Source organism: Podarcis liolepis (assembly GCF_965112155.1).
Source record: "Podarcis liolepis genome assembly, chromosome: 8".
NCBI lineage: Eukaryota > Metazoa > Chordata > Lepidosauria > Squamata > Lacertidae > Podarcis > Podarcis liolepis.
Genome location: NC_139560.1, coordinates 10,225,558 through 10,237,200, shown reverse-complemented (window position 1 = coordinate 10,237,200; position 11,643 = coordinate 10,225,558). Strand labels below are relative to the sequence as shown.

At 44.4% G+C, this 11,643-nt stretch overlaps 2 long non-coding RNA genes across 2 annotated transcripts in view; one reads left to right on the top strand and one right to left on the bottom strand.

Annotated features, from left to right (window-relative positions):
- The window catches only part of LOC310713262, a 23,032-nt gene extending 11,442 nt beyond the window's left edge, over positions 1-11,590 (top strand). The window contains exon 2 of the long non-coding RNA XR_014529161.1: positions 11,179-11,590. This is a non-coding gene — a long non-coding RNA (uncharacterized lncRNA). The remainder of the gene's footprint in view (positions 1-11,178) is intronic.
- Positions 1-11,643, bottom strand: part of LOC310713249 — a 53,810-nt gene that overhangs the window by 28,359 nt on the left and 13,808 nt on the right. The window lies entirely within an intron of this gene.

The following is an 11,643-nucleotide window of genomic DNA, read 5'->3' as shown; positions in this document are numbered from 1 at the left end:
GTAACCCGTGTAATGCGGTCCAGGACCGGTCCATAATCCAAAGGTTCCGCTAGGGCCAAGTCAGGACACAAGGCAAGGACAGGTACAGGATCTAGCATACAGCAATGTTGCTCCCACAACCTGGGGCGGCGTTTGACAGCCTTTCATCTTTGTTGGGGTAGTGGCCAGTCCTGATCCCCCGGCGACTCACCTCCCTGTCTCACCTGAAGGCGAGCACTCCTCCTGCGAGTACTCAGGTCTCTCCTTCTCTCAGACCTCAGTCTCTGCAGCTCGGGAGATGTCGGTGGGTTACTAGACCCAGAGGCCACCTCAGCCTCTCCTGACCCAACTGGTAGTGGAGCAGCTGTAAGTGATGGCCCAGCTGAAGGCAACATGGTAATCCCTGCATTTGGAGCCAGGGCAGGCTCAGGCCCCTGACTTGGCCCAGCTGGTGCTTGTTGCAGGGGAACCTGTGCAGACTGGGGCTCTTCAGAATCAGGCCCCAGACTTGGCTCAGAGACAGTGAGAGATTTTACTTTCTTGGGTTCCACGATCACTGCAGATGGTGACAGCAGCCACAAAATTAAAAGACGCTTGCTTCTTGGGAGATAAGCAATGACAAACCTAGACAGCATCTTAAAAAGCAGAGACATCACCTTGCCAACAAAGGTCCGTATAGTTAAAGCTACAGTTTTCCCAGTAACGATGTATGGAAGTGAGAGCTGGATCATAAAGAAGGCTGATCGCCAAAGAATTGATGCTTTTGAATTATGGTGCTGGAGGAGACTCTTGAGAGTCCCATGGACTGCAAGAAGATCAGACCTATCCATTCTGAATGAAATCAGCCCTGAGTGCTCACTGGAAGGACAGATCCTGAAGCTGAGGCTCCAAGACTTTGGCTACCTCATGAGGAGAGAAGACTCCCTGGAAAAGACCCTGATGTTGGGAAAGATGGAGGGCACAAGGAGAAGGGGCGACTGAGGATGAGATGGTTGGGCAGTGTTCTCGAAGCTACCAGCATGAGTTTGACTAAACTGCAGGAGGCAGTGGAGTACAGAAGTGCATGGCGTGCTCTGGTCCATGGGGTCACAAAGAGTTGGACATGACTAAATGACTAAACAACAATGCTGGATCATGAGAGTGGTCAATCTGACCCCTGTTGGAAACTCACAACCATACGATCACTCTCCCCTCCTGCGGTTTCTAGCAACCAATATACAGAACCATTACCCCTTCCGGCCATGGAGGCTGAGCGTAGCCATCATGACTAGTAGCCATTGATAGCATTATCCTCCATGAAATTGATCTATGATCCAACTTAATATAAGGCAGTTTCATAGGTTCCATCACTTCCCATCACCACTAATGAGTTCAGATGAGAAACAAAGTAGCCCTGTAAGAGCAATTCAAAGCATGTTAGAGGTGATGGAGTATTTTTAAATTGTACGCTTATTTCTTTATGGATCAGTAAGGATGAGCACTTGCTTTATGAAATTGACTGTGATCTGGGGAGTGCTCCATTCAAAATAGTGGGAGTTTGTCTATTCTGTTGGAAGCCACCCAGTGTGGCTGGGGGCCAACCTAGTCAGATGGGTGCTCTACAAAATAATAATAATAATAATAATAATAATAATAATAATAATAATAATAATATTTCAATGTTCCTTGAGGAGTTTCTGTTGGTCACTATGTTTTTCTGACATGGGGACTTTCCTGAACTATTCTGAACCTGATTTAGAGGCTGTTTTGGGTCATGACGGTCACCCATTGATCTCAATGGAAGCATCAAAGTCACCATTGTGCACTCACTCGTTGGTCCAGATGAATACACACACACTGGGTGCTTCTGGGCCTGGGTGATATAGCAGCAGCCAATCATTGCTTCTCTGCTTCAAGCCACAAAAGGAATACAGTGGTACCTCGGGTTACATACGCTTCAGGTTACAGACTCCGCTAACCCAGAAATAGTACCTCGGGTTAAGAACTTTGCTTAAGGATGAGAACAGAAATTGTGCTGCGGCAGCAGGAGGCCCCATTAGCTAAAGTGGTGCTTCAGGTTAAGAACAGTTTCAGGTTCAGAACAGACCTCTGGAATGAATTAAGTACTTAATCAGAGGTACCACTGTACCGTATTGGCCCGAATATAAGCTGCACCCGCAAATAAGCCGCACCTTTAAAATTCGGGGGGGGGGGGGAGAGGGGAAAAAAAGACAACACCCAAATATAAGCCACTCCCTTAAAATTGGGTTACAGGCTGAAAATCACTGCCGTTTGTAGAACTGTAACTCCAAGACAATTTAAGCCTTTGATCTTGCAAGCCCGCAAAAGTTACCATACGGTCGCTAAAAATCGAAAATCGCTATTCAGTTCCCACAATTCCACAGGCACTCACACCCGTAAATGGCAAATGAACAGTCTCACGCTCACAAATCAGCAATAAAACATTTTCTTGGTTCCGCTTCACCGTATGTCTGTTTCAGCAGCGATATCGTAAAAGCCCATTTTTGTAAGGTCGCGAATTTAAGCCGCACTTGGAATTTGGAAAAGAAGAAGAAGTGAGGCTTATATCCAGGCCAATACGGTGATAACTCTGCTTCCGAACTGCAGAAGTCCAAATGACATTCTGTAGCCGGGTGAATTGCCCCTCCTCCCTTTCCAATCCCAAATAACTTACATTGCAAACATGGGAGCGGTGGGAAAGGGTTAACTGCCCCCCCTCCAGTCTTGTTTGTGACTAGAACTCCCCACCCCCATAGTTGTAATGGGCGGGTAATACTTTTGGGGAAAGGAAAAGTTAAGATGATAGACTTTGACTGTATTCATACAACCTTTTATTGTAGGATATAATAATAGTAATTTATTATTTCTACCCCGCCCATCTGGCTGGGCTTCCCCAGCCACTCTGGGAGGCTTCCAAAAAAATATTAAAATACTGTAATACATCAAACATTAAAAGCTTCCCTAAATAGGGCTGCCTTCAGATGTCTTCTAACAGTCTGGTAGTTGTTCTTCTCTTTGACATCTGGTGGGAGGGCGTTCCACAGGGCGGGTGCCACTACCGAGAAGGCCATCTGCCTAGTTCCTTGTAGCTTAGCTTCCCTCAGTGAAGGAACTGCCAGAAGGCCCTCAGTGCTGGACCTCAGTGTCCAAGCTGAACGATGGGGGTGGAGACACTCCTTCAGGTCTACTGGGCCGAGGCCATTTAGGGCTTTAAAGGTCATCACCAACACTTTGAATTGTGCTCGGAAACATACTGGGAGCCAATGTAGGTCTTTCAAGACCAGTGTTATATGGATCAATGCAGACCAAGTTTTTGCTTGTTCCTAGATAAAGCACCCCTAGCCTAGATCTGCTGCATATTTATTGCCCGTGAAATGATCTTCCTGCACGCCCTTAAGTACAACAGGGGCATAACGGTAGAGATTCCCACGCCCTTCCTCTCTACCAAATTGTCTGAAACATTTATTGTCAGCTCAGGGCACAACCAACTGCACAAATTCCAGGATCTATTCTCCAGCTTCCTTTAAAAGCTGAGCCCCTCTCTGAGTCAGATTGCATAATACGCACAATTTAATTTTCGTATCAACGCACGTTTATTTATTTTAAAAGCGTGGCAGGAAGGACTAGGAAGCCAGAGGCAGCACTCAGGCAATGAACTCTAGCGGCAAATCCATCTTCTTGCCGCCTAATTGAATAGCACCGGCTTTCAGGCTGGAAGGTCAAATGCTTTAACAAGGTGCTATGCTACGTGACGAACAAGGGGGAAAAGGGAGATCGGCAGGATAATAAGAAAGATGATTTAGCAGGAAAAGCAACTCCCTACGTCAATGGACTCAGCTATACAGCTGCAAATCAAACATTCTTAAGTGTGTTGTTAAGTGTGTTATACAAATGTGACACTAGATGGCGATGGTGAGCTATGGGAAATTCAATGTATTTTTTTGAAACGTTTTTTAAAAAAACATTTCCACAATGTTTTTTCTTTGTGTCTGGATTCCACCTATGTCTGCAGCATTGCTTCAATACTTTGGCCACCTCATGAGAAGACTCCCTGGAAAAGACCCTGATGTTGGGAAAGATGGAGGGCACAAGGAGAAGGGGACGATGGAGGACAAGATGGTTGGACAGTGTTCTCGAAGCTACCAGCATGAGTTTGACCAAACTGCGGGAGGCAGTGGAAGACAGGAGTGCCTGGAATGCTCTGGTCCATGGGGTCACGAAGAGTCGGACACGACTAAACAACTAAACAACAACAACAAAGGAAAAGCAGGACATTCCAGAACCAAATCAGAAACCAGTGGATCACAGTGGATTCCACAATCCACTCAGCATGCACAGAAAGAACATGGAATCCTAAAGGTCTGGCATTCAGGCATCTCTACGCTACAGCATATCTGACATGGGTAAACCTGTGGTCCTGGCAAACTCTGTTTGGAGTTTGGTCATTGCAAATGCACATAACAAACTCTCCAAGTCCGGCACAATTCACTCTGAACTGAAGCACACAATGCAGCTTATTATTTCCCATCCGAGGGAAATATATATATATATGCTAGGCCTGTTCAGTCCAGCTGTAATTGCAGCCCCGTTCTTGGGGGAGGCTTTCCTGAACTGCCACAACAGTTTTGGCAGGTTGAGAGAGAGGGACTCGGCAGATACGGCAGTGATGGGCATGTGTTTTGTAAGGAGATCAGGTGAGGTCGGTGCATTGATTTCCACCTCCTCCTTACACCTTCCTTGAGCAAAGGAACTAGGTTGCAATTAAACAGTGAGAAGGAAGACCCCAGTAGGCAGAGGAGCCCAGTTCAGCTGGAGAGCAAACTTAATACTTAGCTGCTCAACTCCTTCAACTTAATCCAATTATTTCTTGCTATACTCTCCGTGGCCAGAGGGAAAGGTTCTTTTCATCTTCAGCCTCTTTGCTACAGTTGCTTCTGACAAAACTTTTGGAAATGCTTCAAGCTTATATATGTGAGAAAGAAAGGAAAAGGGGAGCGATTGCCTCTCCGCCACCTATCCTGAAAGGTGCATTTCCTGCTCTTCCATCATTAGCCCTTTATATTTTATTTTACATTTCAAGCCTTCTGCATTAGGTTAAATAAATGGGCTCGTTTATCGGAACAGGGCTCCCTGGAACTTCTGTTCCCCCTCTATATCCCAACCCCAAAGGACTGAAATAACATCCAAAATGTGAAGCATCATCATTAGAGATAAAAAGGTAAAGGGACCTCTGACCATTAGGTCCAGTTGTGACCGACTCTGGGGTTGCGGCGCTCATCTCGCTTTATTGGCCGAGGGAGCCGGCGTACAGCTTCCGGGTCATGTGGCCTGCATGACTAAGATGCTTCTGGTGAACCAGAGCAGCGCACGGAAATGCCGTTTACCTTCCCACTGGAGTGGTACCTATTTATCTACTTGCACTTTGACGTGCTTTCGAACTGTTAGGTTGGCAGGAGCTGGGACCAAACAACGGGAGCTCACCCTGTTGTGGGGATTCGAACCGCCAACCTTCTGATCGGCAAGTCCTAGGCTCTGTGATTTAACCCACAGCGTCACTTGCGTCCCAGTCATTAGAGTTACTGCCCTTAATTAACTGTGTTCAGCAGGTTAATTAACCATAGCATTAGTTGATTAACTGTAACATGCCAACTTTAAGCCACTGGGCTGTAAGTTAAGGGCATCCTTGATGCCAGTTTCCAGAGCATTGTCTTTGTGTTGCAGTGAAAATCAACAACTAAGAATTTTGTGGCATAGCAGGTGTGGAAAGGACTGAATTGATGGATGATTTTCCAACTCCAAAACCCTGCTAGCTCATGCCACTCAGGAAAAGAGGCAAGGGACTCAGATTTAGTTTCTTTTTCCATTCTAAAGGTTTTTGGACCCCTCAGGGCATGGGTAGGCAAACTAAGGCCCAGGAGGCAGATCGCCTTCTAAATCCGGCCCGCGGACGGTCCGGGAATCAGCGTGTTTTTACATAAGTAGAATGTGTCCTTTTGTTTAAAATGCATCTCTGGGTTAATTGTGGGGCATAGGAATTCATTCATTTCCCCCCTTCCAAAATATAGTCCAGCTCCCCTTTTGGCCCTCATTCAGTTCAAAATACGGTTGCCTGAATTAGTGCTGAGCCTAAATATACCCTTTGTTTTTCAGTGTCACACCTCAATCCCAACCCATGATTGCTTCCCATTCCCCATTCAGGAAACCTGGCCCTCACTGTGAATTGGCTTCATTTACAATCGGTGATGCCATCAATTATCCACCCCTGATTGGCTATGGCACATCATGACACCATCCCATTCACTATGTGATCCCTAATTGGCTAGGCTTCCCCATTCAACAGTTCCAGAATGCATTGCCCTCACTGACAGTTGGCTTCATTTGCCTTAGGACACAATTTAGTCAAATCTGTTTGTCTGCCCAGCTTTATGATGTCACCCTATTCACTACAGCTGACTAGGATCGCCTAGGGTACAGCTCCCAAGAAGGAAAGATTGTCAGAGCAACAGCAGATAAGAGAAACAATGGCAGTATACAAAATCAAAATGATGACCAGACTCAGAATTAATTGGTTGGGGGAGGGCATTTCTTCCCTTCCAAACTACTACTTTCATCCCAAAAACTGAAATGAGATCAATGAAATGATTGGTGTAGGGTTCTAGTTCTTTAGAGTAGTTGCTTTCAAACTGTGTACTGAATACCACCGGTATGAAATTTACGGCATGTAATGCCTTAAAGGAAAATATTATGAAAATGATTTATAGGTGGTACATGACACCAGTCAAGCTTGCAAAAATTTACCACTTGTCTGATAATAAATGCTGGAAATGTAAAGAGACTGAAGGTACATTCTTTCAGCTTTGGTGGTCATGCCCAAAGATTAAGGCTTTCTGGGAAATGATATACAATGAACTGAAAAAGGTATTTAAATATAACTTCCTGAAGAAACCAGAGGCTTTTCTCTTGGGTATGGCCGGCCAATTGGTGCCAAAGAAGGACAGAACATTCTTTATGTATGCTACAACAGCAGCAAGAATACTCATCGCAAAGTATTGGAAGTTACAAGAACTACCCACCTTGGAAGAATGGCAGATGAAGGTGATAGACTATATGGGACTGGCAGAGATGACTGGCAGAATCCGAGACCAGGGAAGAGAGACAGCGGAAGAAGACTGGAAGAAATTTAAGGACTATCTTAGGAAATATTGTAAAATTACTGAATGTTAGAATGACGTCGGTTTAGAAATTATGTGGTTTCTAGCTGTAATGATTAAGTAATAAGAAAAGAAAGGCTAAAAATTTAAATGGATAATAAGGGAGAGGATTTGCTGAATTAATAATTGGAAATTGGAATACAGAAAGGGGAGGTATGAGGAAGTCGGGGAAGTAAGTTACAAGAAAATAAGGGATTGAAATTATACTTGTTTTTGTTTCTTTGTTTGTTTGTATTAATGTTTTGTCTTGTTATTATATAATCTGTGAAACTTTAATAAAAATCTTTTAAAAACAACAACAAACTGTGTACTGAATAAATCTTGGAAACTGACATACTTAGAACATTTAACCCACTCGTTCAGCAAAAGTCTCCATGCGGTGTACAACAAGTCCAATCAAATATCAAACAGGGCCAACATATACACAAACCAACTAAAAACAAATATCCATAAAAATCATAACTAACAACAAACATTTAGAGGAGGTGTAACTAAAGGATGAGTCTGGCTAGACTTCCTGAAACAGAAAAGATTTCCGCAGGTGTTTAAAACATTATAGTGAAGGTGGCAGCCTGACAGAAACTTATCAGATATCTGTCAGTGAGAGATCAGTAAAAGTGAACAGGCTGCCTTGAAAGTTAGCCTGCCCACTGACTGTCACCTTTCCCTGCAAGGAAAAGATTGATTCTTTTTTAAAAAGAGAGATTTAGATATGGACTAACCTCCTACACACACACACACACACACACACACACACACACTTTTATTAGTTTTACATAAAAGTTATACACCACAAACATAACATTTTTTACACATTAAAAAGAAAAGAAAAGAAAAGGGTTCTTTCAAACTTTTGAGACCTCCTTCCTTCCCTCCATGGGTTCCCATTCTAAATTTTATTCCAGAATCTTTTACTGTAATCCAGGGATGTCCAACAAGTCTATTGCGATCAACTGGTAGATCCTCGGGAGGTTTTGGTAGCTCACGGTTGATCGCTGGGTCCCTTTCCTTAGCATTGGTAAAATAGATTCCTGCCCCGCCCCTTGCCCCGCCCTCCATTGTTGCATGAGTTTACTCAGTTTCCCCAGTGATCTGTTGCAAGTGGCTGTTCCCCTTTCTCTCTTGAGCTCAGCTCAGGTTTGAATTCTCAAAAATCGGGGCTTTCCTCCTCCCTAAAAAAAGCTTGGGACCTGAAGCCCCCAAAAGTGGGTAGATCACTGCCAGTTTTTAATTCTGTGAGTAGATTGCAGTCTGGCCACCCCTGCTGTAATCTATCTGTTATATAATCACAGTATCCAAAATCCATGTTACCTTACAAGTGTCACTGTATTCCTGACAATGATTTCAACTGTTTACAGTGATCTCTCAAATATGTTTTTTTTTTTTTTTAGAAAATTTTTATTGGGTTTTCCACTTTTATAACAACAAAACACACACACAAAAAAAGGACACATAACAAAACATGTATAAATTCAGCCAATCCTCGTTTCATGACCTTGTTCCCTGACTTCCCCCCACCCCCCCTCGTGCATCCCAATTCCCAAAATTATATCAGCAATTTGGTATTTCTCCTCTTAACCATCTTGTTCTTCTTATTACCTCTTTTGTAATTAAAATTGATATTCCTAAGTTGGACTTAAGTTCTCTTCCATCGATTTTTCATTTTGTCTTAATTAAAAATCATATTAACCAAACCTAAAAATCTTAAGAGTTTCTAAAAGTCTCCTCTTCCCTCCCTCCTATCCCCGGTTTTTGTCCCTTCCCAATGAAAGTCCAAAGTCAAGATTCTCAGCCTGGGTTCCTCACGTCCGAGGCTTTCAAGTCCCTTTCAGTCCCTCTCCGCCGTTCTTGTTGGTAGCCCTTTATACCAGTCATCGAGTCTGGAAAAAGCTCTTTCAGCATCCAAATATATTCTCTTCCCACAAGGAGATTTGTAATCAATTGCTGGAAAATTTCCACCAAGCCTGTATCCTCAGAACCAAAGTCCAAACAAAGGCCCCAATCATGCCTCTTTATTTTAAATTCCTGTATTCCATATTGTCCCAGGGCCCCTTCCTTCTTCTTCTGCATCTTTCGTAGACTTGTGGTAGATGTGTTCCCAAGATCTCCTTGCTTGTATTCCACAGATGTCAGCTTTTGGATGTTGCTTCCCAAAGTTACTTTCTCTTTTTCTTGTTTAGTCTCTTCCACCTCTGAAAGTATTGTTTCCTCTTCAGCTGTGGATTCTTTCTCATTCAAGTCCTCAACACAGACAGCAGAGTTGCCTGTTCCCAAGGTCATAGTCACAAGTTGTTTATTCATAGCCAAACTCTGCTCTTGTAAGGTTCCCACCAACTGAAACATCCTTTCAATTTCAGCTAGTAACTTTCCATCCACAGCCATTGTATCCATTGTAGTTTCACAGAATTCCCCCTAGGGGGAATCTGGTTACTTATTAATCTTTTACTCAACAACCCTTTAACTTCTTATTGTTACTTTGTTTCCAACAATTTTGATTCAATTGTGTCTTAGTCCAGGGGGATCTTAAACAACAGTTTTTCCACTTTAAATTGCCCGTTTGTCAGCTTTAACAGCTGTCAAACTCCGCGGCTCTAACACAAGCACTGAGGCAGGACGTTCCCGAGCCCGGGAGGGGGGGTAGTTTAAAACAAAAAGAAGGCTTCTGAAACTCCATTCTCCAACATAAAATTTCCCTTAGCGAAATCTTGAAAGTTAATGTCCTTTTTAACTCACCCCACCAAGGGCAGGCTCTCCAGCTTAGCTCTTATGTCGTTGCTTAGATCTTCTGCAAGGGGGGGGGGTGCGGACTTCCTTTTAGCACACCCCCCGGTCGTCTCTAATTCAGGGTAGAAATTTTTAAAGTCCCAATCCGTCTTACTCACGGGTAGTTCTTTCAGTCCAGATTTTCAAGGAAGGAAGTTGGCGCTCTCTGGTTATGGCTCGCGGCTTCGCTCCACCGAGGTAGCGATCGACTCTCAGTGCCGCGCCACCCCCGTATCCCCTCCGCAGCCTTTAAAAAGGCTCTTCGCGAATCAGGGGGGGGCGCTTAAGGCACCCGCCGAGTCTTCAGTCCGCAGGCATCCGCGCCTGCGGTTTTTAAGGGTCCCCGCGTCGCCGGCGCGGCTAAGACCCATCCTCGGTAGAGCCGATTCCCTCCGGAGCTCGGAGGGAATCCGCCATTTCCAGATCGCGTCAACCCGGAAGTCCGATCTCTCAAATATGTTATATAGTTATTCCAGTCTTCCTGATTTCCGATCTTTCCCATCAGTCTTGCCATTTCTGCATATTCCATCAGCTTGGTCTAACATGGACAGACCTCCTGGACTAATTTGCCAATTGGAACTTCAAGCCCTACGTAGGGCAAAAGATTCCTGCATTGCAGGGGATTGGACCAGATGACTCCTTTCCAACTCTGCAGTTCTATGATTCTATTAATGTTCTGATGTAGGTCTGGTGAAAGGACATAGCTCAAGAGCACAGCGTCTACCTAGCATACAGAAGGCCACAGGTTCAACCCCAGCATCTCCAGGTGGGACTGTGAATGTCCCTTGTCTAAAAATCCCAGAGAGCTTCTGTCAGTCAGTGTCATCTCTCTTTGGCGATCACTCGTAGCAGAGTAAGATTGTCTTCCATAAACACAGTTTTAACCATGAGTCCGTAAGTGACCGTGGAGGCCAATTCTGGATCCACACGTCCTTCCACAGTGGGGCCATTGGTTTCCGGGCAGGAGTTGATCATGGCGTGGATTTGCCAAGCATGCCTTCCTCTTAGCACATTTCTCCCTTGCATCCTGAGTTTGAGTGTCTTCAAAGCCCATGACACCTTTGGTAAAAGCTGTTCTCCAACTGGAGCCCTCGCAGGAAAATGTTTCCCAATTGTTGGTGTTTATACTACATGTTTTTAGATTTCCCTTGAGAGATTTGCCTTTAAATCTCTTTTGTTGACCACCAGCATTACGCTTTCCATTTTCAATTTCGGAATAGAGTAGTTGCTTTGGAAGACAATAATCAGGCATCCGCACAACATGACCAGTCCAACGAAGTTGATGTTGAAGAATCATTGCTTTGACACTGGTGATCTTTGCTTCTTCCAGTACACTGGTATTAGTTCGCCTATCTTCCCAAATGATGTGTACAATTTTTCGGGGACACCGTTGATGGAATCTTTTGAGGAGTTGTCAGTCAGTGCAGACAATACTGAGTTAGGTGGACCAATGGTCGGGTGTATAAGGCAAATTCCTGTGTCCCTGGGAGACCAGCATTCGAATCCCCATTCACCCATGACGTTTTTGGGATGAGCTCTACCTCTCAGCATAACCTACCTCACAGAGTTGTTGAGAGGGTTGGGGGGCACACCATGTACGCCATGTTGAGTATTAATAAATGATACTTTTGAAAGCGATACATTCTGGAAACAACTTAATTTGTCCGTCTCTGCTCAAAAACTCCTCCCA